At 35.0% G+C, this 16,578-nt stretch overlaps 2 protein-coding genes across 9 annotated transcripts in view; one reads left to right on the top strand and one right to left on the bottom strand.

Moving 5' to 3' along the window:
• Positions 1–16,578, bottom strand: part of LOC143248784 (uncharacterized) — a 100,770-nt gene that overhangs the window by 24,452 nt on the left and 59,740 nt on the right. The window contains exon 1 of one of the 8 annotated variants that reach the window (XM_076497511.1): positions 4,740–4,764. The exons of the other annotated variants lie outside the window; for them this stretch is intronic. The gene's annotated coding sequence lies outside the window, so the exon portion shown is untranslated. Of the gene's footprint in view, positions 1–4,739; positions 4,765–16,578 lie in introns of those variants that run through there. 8 annotated transcript variants of the gene reach the window in all.
• LOC143248785 (uncharacterized) overlaps positions 1–16,578 on the top strand; it is a 32,618-nt gene that overhangs the window by 5,514 nt on the left and 10,526 nt on the right. The gene's annotated exons all lie outside the window — the stretch shown is intronic.

Raw genomic sequence — 16,578 nt, forward strand, 5'->3', positions numbered from 1 at the left:
ATTGACTTTCACGAGTCCTTGCAAGGGCAATCACATCTCGACCGTTAGGATGAAAGACTAACAGTTCGTGAAACATAAAGCAGCTAATAAATCCAGTTCGTGAAACATAAAGCAGCTTATAAATCCATAAGCAAGGGAGAGAATTGCTGATATTGTGACGGTGTGTAACTTCTGTGTCACTCTGTATGACGTAAACTTTTTCTCTCACAAATTACCTGAAAAGGTTGACGTACCAGAGTAGTTTTGAATGACTAATAATAAGGTATAAAAACTAGCACCTTTAAACTGACACTTAACAATGGACAAAATTCTGAAGGCTTACTGGCATACCTCCAGGATCATGCTATTTTCCTGAGATAAACCAACAGGAGTTTAAGGTTCCAGGTTCTTAAGCACGTTCAGTTGGTTAGCACCCAATTACCAAAAAGCTAGCAAGTAAAAGCGAGGATTCAGTTTTATATATATACAAAGATGTATACATTTCCACGCATGGTAAATTCAGAAGAAAGTATGATAAACCTTACACATCAGTGAATTAGTACAGAAAAGTGGTGCGTACGTAACATTCTATATTTAGAAAACGACTAAAATCTTGCATTGCAAACATTAATAAAAATAATGAAACAGAATATTAAGCCTAATTAATATTATAAATCACGTTTTTGATAGAACGAAAGTAATTTAAGAAGTGACGCCACAGATACGATTTCAAACAGTTCGGTGTAACTTGTGAATGTGAAGTTATAGGATCACGTTCCCGAAAGAACACAGACACACATCAATATTGAGTTACGATGTTATTGAAAATATTTAAAACTAAGGCGTTTAGAAATATGTTCACAGTGGAATTTCTTCAACAAAATTAGTACACGAGTCATTACGAAGTGAGTGAACGTGACTATTTTTGACAGAAGTTTTAGTTTGAAATTAGAAGCAAAAAAAGAAAATGAAACCCGACCTGAAGAGGACCATCGAAAGTACTGATTTGAAATGTAAAGATAATTAAATATTGAAAATTTTGACAGAATAATAACAGAAGAAAAATCTAATTCGTAAAAATATTCAATTAGTAGATATTAAAGCTGGAGAGGCGAATCTAAACAGGTTGAAAACATACAATGTTACGCTATACTTTGAATGTTTCCAGTTGTTTATTTGTCATAAAAAGCTAGTTACTAACTACGAGCTAGAAGATTCTCGTATTAAGAAGAAATGGGTAATGACATAAGTGCCAATTATTGAATTAGTTATTAGGTGATGTAGGAAATAAATGAAATATTCAGTTGAATGTTAGTATTGAATTTTGATAATGAGAGTTACACACAGACACACATCTGTTTCTCAGCAAGAGTCAGCATGTTCGTTACCGATCGGTTACCAATGAAATCCTACAAGCAAGTTTATAATTAAGTTAGTTGTCATTATCATTAATCTGACAACTTCTGTTGAAACTTCTTTTTTCTAAAGTTAGGCCTACAAGTAAACGTAGCTTATACCGTAGCAAATGTATAATAAATGAAGATATAAATTAGTTTTTTTATCGTTACGTGGGCTGTGTTTTGGCATTACTTCTACGGAACGACCAAAAGAACCCACCTAACGGTAGAACACGTAACAACATTTTTTCCGCATTCAAGAGTACAGGTTAATAATGCTATAAATCGAACAATAGTTTGGATGTACATTTATCTCATGGTTTATGAACAGTATAAAAAGAAAAAAAAAACGTTTCCCATCAAAATGTTACAGGTACACAAGGAGGACTGAAATAATTGGGGGACAAATAGAGGCGCCAAGGTTAAAAGGTCATGACTGAAAAAGGATATTTAGGGGGCGAGTCAATCCACATAAAACATTAACTGTATACATATCCTATTACGTGAACATTTCACTCTTCTGAATTAAATGAACCCTGCTAATTACTTTGTTTGTTGTTTTTGTAAGACTAAATAAATAAATATATCATTGGGATTTCGATTGCATTTTCTAGTATACGCCACTACTTCCAACGTTGTTCCACTGGTAGCAGTTTATTGGAATATACTAAAAAAGCGTTGTTTATACAGTTTTTTTTACCGCTAACATATTATTACTGTTAATCAAATACATGCACCTACACAACAAGAACAACGCAACAAAATTATTTAGAAAAAGAAACGAATGTGGACGTTTTGCATACAAATGTTTAACTGATTTATGATAAACGAACAACACCCAACTCGGACGAATGGTTAACAAAAAACATTTACGCAAATATTTTCCAAACGTCAAAAGAAGTTACTGTACTGCTTTTATCCCTTTCAGTCATAACACTAAACATAAAAGATTTCGAAACTTTCTACCCCGTTTCCAGTTTCAGCTATAAATGATAAATGCTGTAAAAAGTTTAGAGGGCGCTAGGTGTTTTCGGGATAATACTTTTTAATTTTTTTGTTAACGTATTTCATTTCAATATGTATTGAATTTCGCGCAAAACTACTCGAGGGTTACCCGGGTTAAGCCTCCATAAGTTAGTTAGCAGTGTAACACTAGAGAGAAGGCAAGCAGTCAACATCACCCACCGCCAACGTTTGGGATACTCTTATTAATGGATATTGCGATTTATCGTCACATTATAACGCCTTGGAGCTGAAAAAGTCGAGCATGTTCGGTGACGGCGCGAATTTTTGAAGTAATATGAATTATTACTATTATTGCGTTTTTCGCATATAACTAGGTAAACAATTATTTGTTGCCCTCACCTCATTTAAAATCATATTTCATACTCTAAAACTGCGCTTAATATAATGATTTATAAAGTTTACCGTATTTCTCTTTATAAAATCGTACCGAAAAAAAGAATTATAAATATGGGAAGTTTTAAGAAAAATATTTCTTTGGATCAAGATAATTTCTTTCAAATTTACGGATTTCGTTTCGTTTGTTTTGAATTTCGCGCAAAGCTACTCAAGGGCTATCTGCGCTAGCCGTCCCTAATTTAGCAGTGTATGACTAGAGGAAAGGCAGCTAATCATCTCCACCCACCGCCAACTCTTGGGCTACTCTTTTACCAACGAATAATGGGATTGACCGTCACATTATAACGCTCCCACGGCTGAAAGGATATTTGATGTGACAGGTATTCGAACCCGCGACCTTCGGATTACGAGTCGAGTGCCTTAACCACCTGGCCTGGCACCAAGTTTACGGAATAAATAAGTATGGATAGAAATATAAAGGTGAAAAGAATCTTTTTCTAATAAATAAGTAATAAAAATCGCCCTTTCAGTCGTGTAGGCGTTATCCCAGCTTTGGGCGAAATTCGAAAACAAACAAGTAATAAAAGACAGTTTTAAGATATTACGTACAGATATATTAATCACAATGTTTGTTTTTTGAATTTCGCACAAAGCTACTCGAGGGCTATCTGTGCTAGCCGTCCCTAATTTAGCAGTATATGACTAGAGGAAAAGCAGCTAGTCATCACCACCCACCGCCAACTCTTGAGCTACTCTTTTACCAACGAATAATGGGATTGATCGTAACATTATAACGCCCCCACGACTGAAAGGGCGAGCATGTTTGGCGCGACGGGGATGCGAAACCGCGACCCTCGGATTACGAATCGCACGCCTTAACACGCTTAGCCATGCCAGGCTCCAATCACGATATGAAACGTGTACAAGTGATTTAAAATTCTGCCTTTCAAAGCGAAAAGCTAAGCAAAATTAATAACGGATGTATATTGTTTACGATATAAACATTCAAAATATTTATAAAGATTAGGCATTTGGAAACGAAGCGAAATCATTTTAAAGCCATATAAAATCGCAGTTATAACTTTAAAAAAAAAGTTATATAATTATTGATAACGAAATAACCACTAATTATTCACTATTTTATTGGAAAACTTTGTTTTCTTGTATGAAAGTATAACAGTTTCCTTTTTCCACTACGCATCTTACGGAAAAATAAGTATATGTTTCATCTGAACGAAAACACAACTAAAAACAAAACAACAACAGTGACTGATTAATTAATTACGCTAGTCTTGAAGATGTAAGGTATCTTAAAACATGAAACACCGACGAAACTCATTGTTTCGGACAACAGTTTAAAATTCTTATTACAACAGTATAATTAATATTTACGATTTAATAAAAAAACAACAATACAACTGTGACGTCTCGTGTCTTTACATTGTTCACCTGACAGTGAAAGGAAAAGGACGAGTGAGGTATACAAAACAACTACGTAAATGTTGTGTTTGTTTACGCGTTCAACCAAGTCTCTAAGATGCATTACTCGTGTAGTCCAAAAATAAATTATGGAATATCAATAAAAACGTTTTTGTCAACGGCTGTTTCGTAAATATGAATTTAATCTTCATTAGGATACTTTTATACAGAGAACTGAGTACGTGAGGCGATTTTGAATTTATAAATCAGTGATTCACACAGCAGATAAAGCCTATATAAAATTGAGAATATATATCTCTGTACTTAATGACAATGGAAACAAAGAAATATGGATCAAATAGGATACAAGGACCACCTAGGCAAGAGACCTGCATTAAATCGCACCCAACTGTAGTAAGTAAAGTGTAGTGTTTTTTTATGATAAGTAAGAGTCCACTAGCACTAATGTCTGGTGAAAGGCATCCATGTGCCCCAGGCAACAGCTTGCAACATTGTCAAGAAGAGTTTGTGTGGAAAAAATACACACTTCTTCCATGACATATCCGTTAAAATTTCACTTACCTCTCTAGCAGTAGAAGAATGAAACGAGTATTCACAGTATTCCGAGACTCGGCATGGTCAAGTGGTTAAGGGCGGTCGACTCATAATTCAGAGGATCGTGAGTTAGAATTTCCGTCGCATCAAACATACTCGTCCTCTCAACCATGAGATGCTCAATTCCACTATACAATGGTAAAAGAGTAGCCCAAGAGTTGGTGGTGGGTGATGATGTCTAGCTGACTTCCCTCAGTCCTACGATGCTAAATTAGGGAAGGCTAGCGCAGGTAACCCTCGTGTAGCTTCGGGTGAAATTCAAAAAACCATAGTTCTCCGTAAGAAGATATACCATTCAAGTCACCGATCATACTGCCTATCGACTTCTGCGCGATCGAACAGTTTGAAACGCTGTAAACCGTCGTCCTCGCACCAAGTAGCTTATGGAAAGCAATAATGGAAGGTCGGAGCGCTTTGGACATTACACATCTTACAACAAGATTGTTTGTAAAGGAAACTTGCAGATTGAGTGGTAGTCAGATGGAGACTGACCATATCTGTTGGCATGAACTGTAAAGATGTGGTGAGACTTAAAAACAGCTAAAAATATAATTTACGTGTTTACATCTGTTGACATCTGTTTTAAGAATAAATTTAATTTAATAACTTACTCATCGAGACACAAAATTTTTAAAAATGTTTTATTATAAAGAGGAAAACTGTCCAATATTTTAGACTGACACACAAAGAATTTAATTGAAAAGTAAGAAGCTATAGTGGAAAAATATGTTACAAAATAAAAGATTTGTAAATAGCACTAGTACTACTGTGAACAGTTTCTACATAAATACATCAAGCTAAGCCTATTTCTCATACTTCGCTAACGATATGATATTGTAGAGATTAAACTCGCTGAGCTGAACTAACCAAACCCTGTACAGTGTGGTTTTTCTTTTTGTGGTTTTTCGGAGTTCAGAATTTATTTTCAGTGTCGTTTGTTGAGACACTTGATAACAACTTCCAATGTTGTTACCCTCAGATTTTACTTCTTGTAAAGATAACGAGTTATACAGGTCGATTGGCACAACTTAAACGACTTTTCAAATTCCGTCCTAAACCAACAGAGTGAAAATGACAGCATTTGTTTGTCTCAAGCCCAAAATTATAATCCACTTGATTTTACTTTTCACTTTCGAAAGACAAATAAAATCTAGATTCACAAAACAGTATACCTCCTTCGAAAATTCAACTTCTTGAAATCTTTGAGAACGTATGAGTGAAAGCGGATCAGCAAACACATCTAACACTATTATGTCAATCATATGAAGTCTCGACGAAGCCTTTTCGTTAAATTCCAGAGTTCAAACTTGCTGGGACACGATGGACGAAATAGTGGGTGGTCCAAACGCCGTTTACGTCACCAATTTCCACGAAACAACCACTGGTATTGGGTGAACTAGATAACGTGGGTGAATCTTAATAATGTCATATAATTCATTTACAAACCTGAATTAAAGGGTTAGGATTAACTTATTTTTAACACCAATCATTTACTTCATCATTTTAATTATTATAATTGGGGTAACTATCAATATCTCGAATAACCGGCAAGCCAAAAAGCCAGTCTTTTTGTTGCTAATATTTTAAAACCAGACAAGCAAGCCAGTTACAAGCCTCATAACTGACTGTGTACGCTAAAAACTTGCAACGTATTGTTTAATAGCGTTCAAAGAACATTTACGTTGTAATACGTTACAGTAATTCCCAACATGTCACCAAAATTCTATTATCTTTCAAATCAACATTAAGCCTAGGGTTACACTGTTAGTTATATTCGAATTTACTTTATAAACAAAACGGTATGTAGTCGTATAAAACAAAATTCTTAGACAAAATTTGGTTGAGTTTGAGCAAACGTTAGGCTTCGCTGTTGACACAAATATTAAAGAATAAATAACAGAATATTTTATTTTAAAAAAGGAGGACACGAGCTGATGTTTCTTCCTGAATTAATGATTACGGCCCGAAAACGTTGAATAAATTAGCACTGCCACCTGTTTATTACCGCGTTTATTTTCACCTGTTTCCCTCCATTTTTTCTTGTCAGTCAGGCAAAGTATGACGTCAGCAATACTGATGTTATTTTCATAATTAAATTAGCAAAAGCAACAGGAATTAAATGAAAGCAGTAGGCTGATGGTTTTTTAAAATAGTTAATATTATGATAAGCGACAAGAAAATCATTTTTCCTTTTTCCTATATCTCCATCTGCAACGTTCCAAAAACGCGCGTTGGTTTTCCAGTTTGTAGTGAATTTGATATTCAGAATGTCAATTTCCCCCGAATCTTATTTGTACCTTCGAAGTTTTCTAGATAACGCATTAGGCTGAACTCAACTTGTTCTTTTTCGTCGCTACGAAAAGGTTTTAGACAGTTTGCGTCATAGCAAACTCATCCCATTTCTCCTGTACATTCTGGATGTTGCTCTACTGGATTACAACGGATCGCTTCTCAAAATTTTACGATGACGAAAAAGGAAATCGTTAAAAATTTACATCCATCTTCTACACCAAGAAGTTGTGCAGTAAATGGCATATCCAATGGTTCTTCAAGAATTTTATTTCTACCAGAAGCTGTATAAGAAATATATATATCGAGGATTAGGTACAATAAAAGTCGATTTGAATTAGAGTTAAAACACGAGGGCAACATGGTTTGCTTCTATTTACTATTATTAGGGATCATTACTCCATTCTTTCTGCTCTCCAGAACATGGTTTTCACGATTGTGAAAATACTGATAACTGTAACTGAAGCTTTAACAATATTTAATATTAATTGACGTTATTTGTAACGACCCTTAAACAATTAGTAATCAAAATTAATTTTTGAAAGGTTTCTTCTGAATTTCACTCAAGATTACACGAGGGCTATTTATGCTAGCAATTCCTAATTTAGCTTTGATAAATTAGGAAAAAATGCAACTTGACATTACCACCCATTTTAGGTTACTCTTTTACTAACGAATAGTGGGATTGATCACACATTGTATTGCCACCACGGCTGATAGGACGAGCAGTTTTTACATATGCTTCTGTTATCTAATATAAGAAGTTTAGTTCGTTTTGAATTTCGCGCAAAGCTACATGAGGGCTATCTGTGTTAGCCGTCCCTAATTTAGCAGTGTAAGACTAGAGGGAAGGCAATTACTCATCACCTCCCATCGCCAACTCTTGGACTACTCTTTTACCAACAAATAGTGGGATTGGCCGTCACATAAAACGCCCCCCACGGCTGAAAGGGCGAGCATGTTTGGTGTGACGAGGATTCGAACTCGCGACCCTCAGATTACGAGTCAAGCGCCCTGACCATGCTGGGTCTATAACAAGTTAATAACATTTTCAAGGGAGCGAATTTTTTCTCGTCCAGCCTTTGTGCGTGTGTATATATATATATATATATGCATACACTTAATTAAAAAAAAATCCCAAATAAAAATAAAAAAACGTTGCCCAAATCAAACGGATCCCCAGTGTACAGGCTGTAACGTGGAATATAAAATGTACCTTAAGTTTTGGGTGTGATGGCGGAAGTAGAACCCACACCAGGGTGGCGGAAACACCGTCTATCAGTCTTAACCTCCTTTCGTCAGTTTCATATGAATATATTCATAAATAAAATAATAATAAAACAATCAAAAGAAACAGAAATTAGGAGAGCGAGATGTGGGTGATCAGCCCACAACATCCCACACGTATATCATGCAGATAGTAAAGGAGATTAAAGAAAGTATGGTACTATCATTTGGGATAAGCAAGTTAAATAAACTTACTTCCTTAAGTTGACATTCCAGCCACCATTATGGTGGTAATTCACTAATTATTAGTTCAGTAAACAAATTACACCATTATATAGGGTCCCAACCAGTTATCTAAACTAGCATAATTCCAAACCACCACTAATCAATGCGATAAGATGTTCATCCGCAAAAAATAGTCCCGTTGTTTAAATGACCGTTTGAACAATTAAAATAATTGTCAGAAACTTCCAGTGAAGTTTTCTTAATTTTCACTTCATATTTATTTAATACATTCTTATATTTATCACATTATTTCAATGATTTTATTTGGAGTTTCTTCTTTACGTCCATTAAATATTAATTTTTGCCTCAACAATTCAAAATTTGTAACAAGTTATTGTAATTTATTACAAATCTGACAGTCTAAATAACCGAAGTTATAATGCTTATAACAGAAGAGTATTAAACGAGGGTAAATCATCTACTGGAATAGAAAAAAATATTTAAATTAATATTATTCATCGCTTCAAGATTAAATAATTGCCTGTGCATTAGAAATTGAAGTATTTTCGATTTCTAATTCTATCGGATAAATAGTGTTAATAAAACGGTTTATCTCAGGATTTGCCGTTTTTAATGTAGTCCTTCGTTCTGCTTCACTTTTCGGTTTTAATCTTCTATGCAAGTTAAACTACGAAAGTTTGTTATTGGAAGTGGGCAAGTGTAAACATCTTCGACACAATGTGGTGGTTTCAAATGTTAAAACGAGTCCAGTGTTTGGATAATGTACAAGATTATCCTCCATAAGCCCAAGGCGTTTCTTTGTAATTCAACGTTTAAAATATACACAATGGAGTGCACGTGAATTTCTTCATAGCTTGGAGTCAATAGATGGGGCCAAAAATATAAACGAATAGTGTGTTTTGTTTGTCAGCATATGTTTTGTTTGTCAGCATATGTTTTGTTTGTCAGCATAAGATACTTCCCGTTTACAAATCCATTTTGTTGTTCTTTCATGAGAATTAGGATCACAGAGCTGACGATAAGTTGGTTAGTTTGTTGGCGGCAAGTAACTACGCTATCAGTGCCGCGACAAGTTGAAACGATATTTTTAAAGCGTGATAATCCGTGTAGCGACGGACTTCGTTTCATCCTTAACCCATCAAGTAATAAAGTCCACTGGATCTGTATAAATTCTGATTACAAAAGAATGGACTCTCGTCTGTTGACATATACACTCGTATAGTTTAATTTAGCAGAAATGTGGAAAAGTAACCGATATAGAACGTATAATATTGCAATAATTTTATCTTAGCCCTCGTCTTTGTGTTTCAAGAATATATGTATGTGGGTGTTGTTTTAATGGTTATTTATCCAGCGTTATCTGTTTTTCGACCTACTGATACGAGTAACGAACGACACGACGCATTGTCAGTGTTTTTTTTAACAGTTGTCTGACTTTTTTGCTGTTCTTTAATTACAGTAAGCAACTTATCATGTGTACGTAGATTTGATTCGTTCGGTAAACTATACTATTAATTTTTTTTCATTGAATTAAACAAGGAATAGAGGCAAAAACGTGCTCGTATGTCGATAAATTGTACAAAATATAGAAGGTCACATGAAAAATACAAAGTGCTTACTTCACTGTCTCGTGTACTAGTTAACACTGTTATGCAACTGCAGTGCAATCCAGAAACGAAACACGTAGGGCGCATGCGCAATTATTTCGTCCTTTTAACGCGATTTATGTCGTGCAGTTAACAACAACGATCGTTTTTCTTAGCGCTGTGGACAGCAGCTTAATTACTAAACATGCTCCCTCAACATAAAAAGAAATTACGCCCCTACGTTTATTCAACTTATCGGCGGATTCTCAACTTGTCAAGCCCTTCAGGCTCACACCCCAAACCACAACTGCGGGGGGCTGAGGGGAATACTTATTACACTATGGTTGTGGTATACGACGCACAAGTGCCTAGCCAGCTTTAGATATTCATTACCACTTTTGCAATAAAGACAGTGTTCACACACCTTTAAGTAAATAATAAAAACGTTACTAATGAACCTTATACGCAGTCAGACCGACGCTGAGGACTCCTATAAATTATTTCAAACAATGACCTCTACTCACTCATAATTCAAGGTAAATCCTCGATTCTCGTTTCCTCGAACAGTACTAATCATGTATAAACTAGCTTAGAGCAAATTCGGCTACTAATAGCTCTGAAATGACATCATACGATAGTTTGTGAAATGCCCAAACATAAAATGTGATTTGATGCGTGCCCAGACAAAAGAAAGTGTACAGAATGTGCGTGATTCATATAACAAGCAGTTTAATACCAATCGCTGATGAAACTGATCACAACATTGTTTTGTAGTAATCTACTGCGAAATTTGAACATAAATCAGAACATTTTGAGTGAAACTATACCACTATACTACTTGAACAGTCGCGTATTATTAAACTAACAACAATAAATTAGTTAATTATGAGGTAGCAGTTTTACATCGTAGCATTTGATAAATGAGATTAAAGATTAATGTCCTCGTTCGATCAAAAATTTATGTTGGCTTACGCATAGATGCCATCCAAACTTAGGTATTTACATGCACGCATACAACGGTAACATGTCAAATATGGAAAACCGTTCACAAAACAAAATCAAATATTACAGATGAGTAAGGTTTGCTGGAATTGCGTAAAGGTAAAAACCTTTACTGAGAATCAGAGAAAGGTCAATAAAATTGTGTGTAAAAATATATATTGATGAGGAACTTTTGAAACCATGGAGAAATAAAACGAGAGGAAAAAATAGAATAGCATGACAGTGTTTCTAGTTCGAACCCTCCTACAAACGTGTGTGTACATGTTAGGGCTGTTTTTTCTAACGTTTCATCTAAGAGGAATTTCAACAAAATACATTAAGTTCTGCTCAAACAATGCATCTCAATTTCTTTAGGATATTTACTCCTTTTTAACTAACAGACCGGGAAGAAAACAGTACCCACCGTCAACTCTTGAGCTACCCCAAATGAATGTTGGTATTTGGCGTTTTTTTTTTATATATTTAATTTGAGATACGACATGTGGACAATCGGATATAAAGCCCGACATGTTAACCACTAAATCACGTCTATGCTTCATGTTAGAGTATAGGTTGGTGTAGTTCCTTGGAAGAGCCTCATAGATAGAACGTCAGAAAAATTATAATGAATCCAAGTCTTAGATAAAATATCACACAAAGCATTCGAAATGAGATATTCTTATACAGTTTAATTATATATTCTTCCATTTCAATTCTGTTTTTCCCAAGTATGAACAGCATTCTTAAAAAAATATTGAAATTCTTTTAGAAGAATAGAGGTCTAGCATAAGAAATTTTAATAACTGTTGGACGATTTTACAACCACGCAACAAACAAAAAGTTTTAAAATGTATGCATTGTAGCCCTGAAGGTCGCGGGTTTGAATTTCCGTTGCACCAAACATGCTCGCCCTTTCAGCCGTGGGGGAGTTATAATGTTACCGTCAATCCCACTATTCGTTGGTAAAAGAGTAGCCCAAGAGTTGGCGGTGGGTGGTGATGACTAGTTGCCTTTCCTCTAGTCTTAAACTACTAAATTAGGGACAGCTAGCACAGATAGTCCTTCAGTAGCTTTGCGCGCAATTCAAACCAAACCAAACCAAATGTATTGTAGCATAAAGCTTCTACATTATCTTAAAAAACAACAATAAAATTTTAGTACTAGAGCGTGATATTTATGAGATGTATTTCAGGTAAATGAAGACTGTTTTTGTGAAACAATTTACTTTTAATTAACAAGCTTCACAATTTGTTGGAAGCCATGTTGGAATACAAGTGAAACGCTGTTACGAGTACATAGGGAGTCTGTGGGCATTATTTTAAGATCGATAGATATGAAGGGGCGAAACACAGCTTTTAAGCTACGAACAGGCGAGACGACAAAAATAGACAGAAAATAGATCATGATCGAAGCTTTGATCTTGCACGTGGTCGTTTTCTTTTCCTTTGACTTAGCTTGAATACACGTCATGAGAAATGTCCTTTTCCTTACATTTCACACTCTGTAGAAGTTTTAACAGTTTGTCCGATGTAGATCTGATGTCTGATGCAAAAATTCGAAAGCAGAAACAAACAAAAAAAAGACCTTCACTCGTCAAAAAAATGCGTGATTAATTTAAGCCGTTCTCTATACGCAATCGTTAGAAAAAATTTTAACCAAAGTGAAAAACCGGAAAAAATTCCTTTTTGTTTTATCATAAATTAGCGTCAAACGTCATTATTGTCAATATGTATATCACGTCACTACTCATACTGAAATAATACAGAATTTCTATATACATTTTTTTTAAAGTGGACAACAATTTATGAGCAAATGCTTAGGTTTATGAAAAAAACAACAATTTAAGAAACATAGAAAATGTCCGGATATAACAAAATAAGCAACCCAATCTTATTTGAAGACACTTAACACAGTATTGACTAATTTATTACGACAATGATGACACAGGCACACATACATTATGTAATATATTTTATTGTACAATAAATATTCTTAGAATGCAGAGATGATGGTAGAATTTGGAAGACCTTACGATACAGAATTCATATACCACAGGATATTTATTGTACCGTAATACAAACACGAACAGCGATGATTACGGATCAAACAAAATTTGACATCATTGAAGTTTCTGATTATGATTACAGAAAAACAAAATGCCACTACTATGTATCCTTCGTGAACGTGAACAGAATCATATGAGTGTGAGGTATATCACGCTGAACTCGATATAATACTCAGTTTTTGTCTGTCCTGAAAATTCGTGCGCAATCATTTGATTGGTTTGGCTGGTTTTGAATTTCGCGCAAAGCTGCACGAGGGCTATCTGCGCTAGCCGTCCCTAATTTAGCAGTGTAAGACTAGAGGGAAGGCAGTTAGTCATCACCATCCATCGACAACTCTTGGACTACTCTTTTACCAACGAATAGTGGGATTGACCGTCACATAAAACGCCCTCACGGCTGAAAGGGCGAGCATGGCGAAATAATTTGAAGGGATGTAAATAGACATTAGTAGACATTTTGTACAACATATTAAAAGTTTATGAACGTTTTTAAAAAGTTCGGATGGTTCATCGTAGAATTACGTTACAAATCTGTTTACTGATAATATTAAGTACAGTAGTCCTTAGCACCAGCTAAGCTAAATTACAGCGTTAATTTACCTATCTAATAAAGTCTGTGCTTAATAAAAGGCTTAACTAACGTGAACTTATAGATTTCGATGTCCGAGATCATAATTATTTTGCACTATTCTAGAAATCCTGTATTTAAATAAGCATTGTTGCTAAATAGATAATCTGACCGCAAATGATTTGCAAATCTATGCTAGTATAAAAAATACTGTACATTTTGGAAATAAATCTGGACAAATATTTACTCAAGATATTTAATAAGAAACTTACTTAAGCCAACGTTTAGCCATTCTGACTTCATCAGGGATACGTGTAAAAGAATTACTAATGGCAAAATGTTAGCTAATATATATATAGTCTGGAATATAGTGCGTTTTTTTTCATCTCTCCAAACTCTCTCCAGTAATGCACCATAAATTCTATTAAAAATACTAAAACAGTACTACATATTTTATTATTAACAAGAAAGCCGATTTGGTGATATTTTTCCGCAGTAACATATGTGTAAGTTCATACATTAAAAACTTGTGAAATAAAACAGTTACACGAAACTAAATGTACAACTACGTATATCTTCTCATTAACGACCTTTGTTATAATAATAATAATTATAATAATAGGAGTGTAGTTTAATTATACAGCTTGTTTCTTTTGTCTTTTTTTTTTTTTATCCGTAACATGCGTTAAATTATAATTTTTGTCTCAGTGGTACTGTTAACAGAAAATGACGTAGTGTCATTTATTGCGACATTTGTTATTCCACGACTTATATTTCTTAACATTTCATACGTTTCAAGTTCGTTGTTGCTACAAAACAAACTGATATTTATTCGAAGCAATATCTTCTGTAGGAGTGGGTTGTTTAACGGAATGTCAGTGTATATATGGTTTTCTCATTTTAAATTTTGATTACACGAGCTGATCTACGCGTGTCCCGAGGATAATAAAATAGATTAAACGTTTCAAGTTTGACAGATATAATTAGGGTGTTTAATCTAACACACAAGAATACGAAACGTTGCTGTAATGGAGTGAAAAATAACATTCAAAGAATGCCTTCAATCATATAGATTATTTAAAAATTCACAAAATAAACAGGACACGCATGATAAACAAATTAATAAATGAACTGGAACACGAACACGTTTCTCTATACAGATATTTTAACAGTACTCTGTGATTATCTAGTATTTGCCAAGTTTGTAAACTTGGCGGCCTGTAACAATGAAAATAAAATAAATGTTCTTTCGGTTGGTTTCTGTAATCATAAATTTATTATTGTATTTATGTGTTTAACCTATATTTATTCTATTTGCCAAAATATGATTTTGTTTTGAAAGCTTGCTACGTAGAAATAGGGTGCAAGTTAATATATTTTAGTAATACTTTAACCAATAGTATATCATGATTGCTTTCCTTATTCAGCACTGATAAGGCTTAAAAACTACACTGTTGTTCATTTTCTGTTCCTAATACTTGTACAAATTTTTAAAACAAAGAAACAATTCGGTACATTAATGGCTAACAAACAAGACTTGAGTTATCTATCAATCAGAATTGTTAATACTTTTGTTAGGCCTTTCTAGAGTATCAGGTGTAACAGAACAATAAAGCGTCGGTGCAGAAATGTAACCCACTTCACTTTCGCCCTATATAACTGTATAGCATAATACAGCACGTAAAGCAAGGCAGTGATAATCTAAACTGGCAGGTCAGGTGATACCTTAAAGTTTTATTCTCCCTTAAAATGCTGTTGGAATGGTCATTAGTGACGTAACGCACGGTGCATGCTTGTTTTGAATTTCGCCCAAAGCTACCCGAGGGCTATCTGCGCTAGCCGTCCCAAATTTAGCAGTGTAAGACTAGAAGGAAGGCAGCTAGTTATCACCACCCACCGCCAACTCTTGGGCTACTCTTTTACCAACGAATAGTGGGATTGACCGTCACATTATAACTCCCCCACGGCTGAAAAGGCGAGCATGTTTGGTGCGACCGGGATTCGAACCCGCGATTCTCGGATTACGAGTCGAACGCCTTAACACGCTTGACCATGCCGGGCCACGATGCATGCACTCAAAACGGGATGACACTAGTATTTTGTATACAAGTGCTGTGATCTCCTGGTCTTAAACAAGGTCATTACGTGAAAGCTATCAGTTTAAAAATAAAGATATCTTCCAACAAAACAGACGCTTATTGTTAATGGCTCTTTGTTTAACTGTTTTCACTTTGTGAATGGCCCCTTTTTTCAAAGTCTGAGGAGGAGAATTTAAACTTTGCCCCAATAGATTTCCTGGAATTTCACAAGTCTTTCGGTAATACACTTAAAGTTATCGATGCAATTGCGATTACCACACGGGAAACCCATATCTGTCTTTTTTGTATGACGGTTAATAAAATCGATCGTCGTACAAGCCTTGGTGTTACACAACCTACAACTTGATGTTTACATTATTTTAAACACACGCTTATAATACACGCTTCGTTTATTTGGTGAATTTCACGCAAAGCTACTCGAGGGCTATCTGTGCTAGCCGTCCCTGACATAGAAGTAGTAGACAAGAGGGAAAGAAAACAGTCAACACCATCCACCACCAGCTCTTAGAGTACTCTACAGCTACAAATAATTAGGCCGACCATCACATTACAACATCTTTACGGTTAGTAGGGCAAGCATGTTCGGTGGCAGAATTCGAACCCTTAAATGGCGAGTCGATATGCCACGATGAGATAGCCTAATGAAAACATAAATGAACATGTTGAGTTTCACGAGACTTGTCACAATGCGTTCTTCAAGAATTTGGAATTTAGAACAGGTGATATATAAGAGATTGCTGATTTC

Source organism: Tachypleus tridentatus, chromosome 4 (assembly GCF_004210375.1).
Source record: "Tachypleus tridentatus isolate NWPU-2018 chromosome 4, ASM421037v1, whole genome shotgun sequence".
NCBI classification, from domain to species: Eukaryota; Metazoa; Arthropoda; class Merostomata; order Xiphosura; family Limulidae; genus Tachypleus; species Tachypleus tridentatus.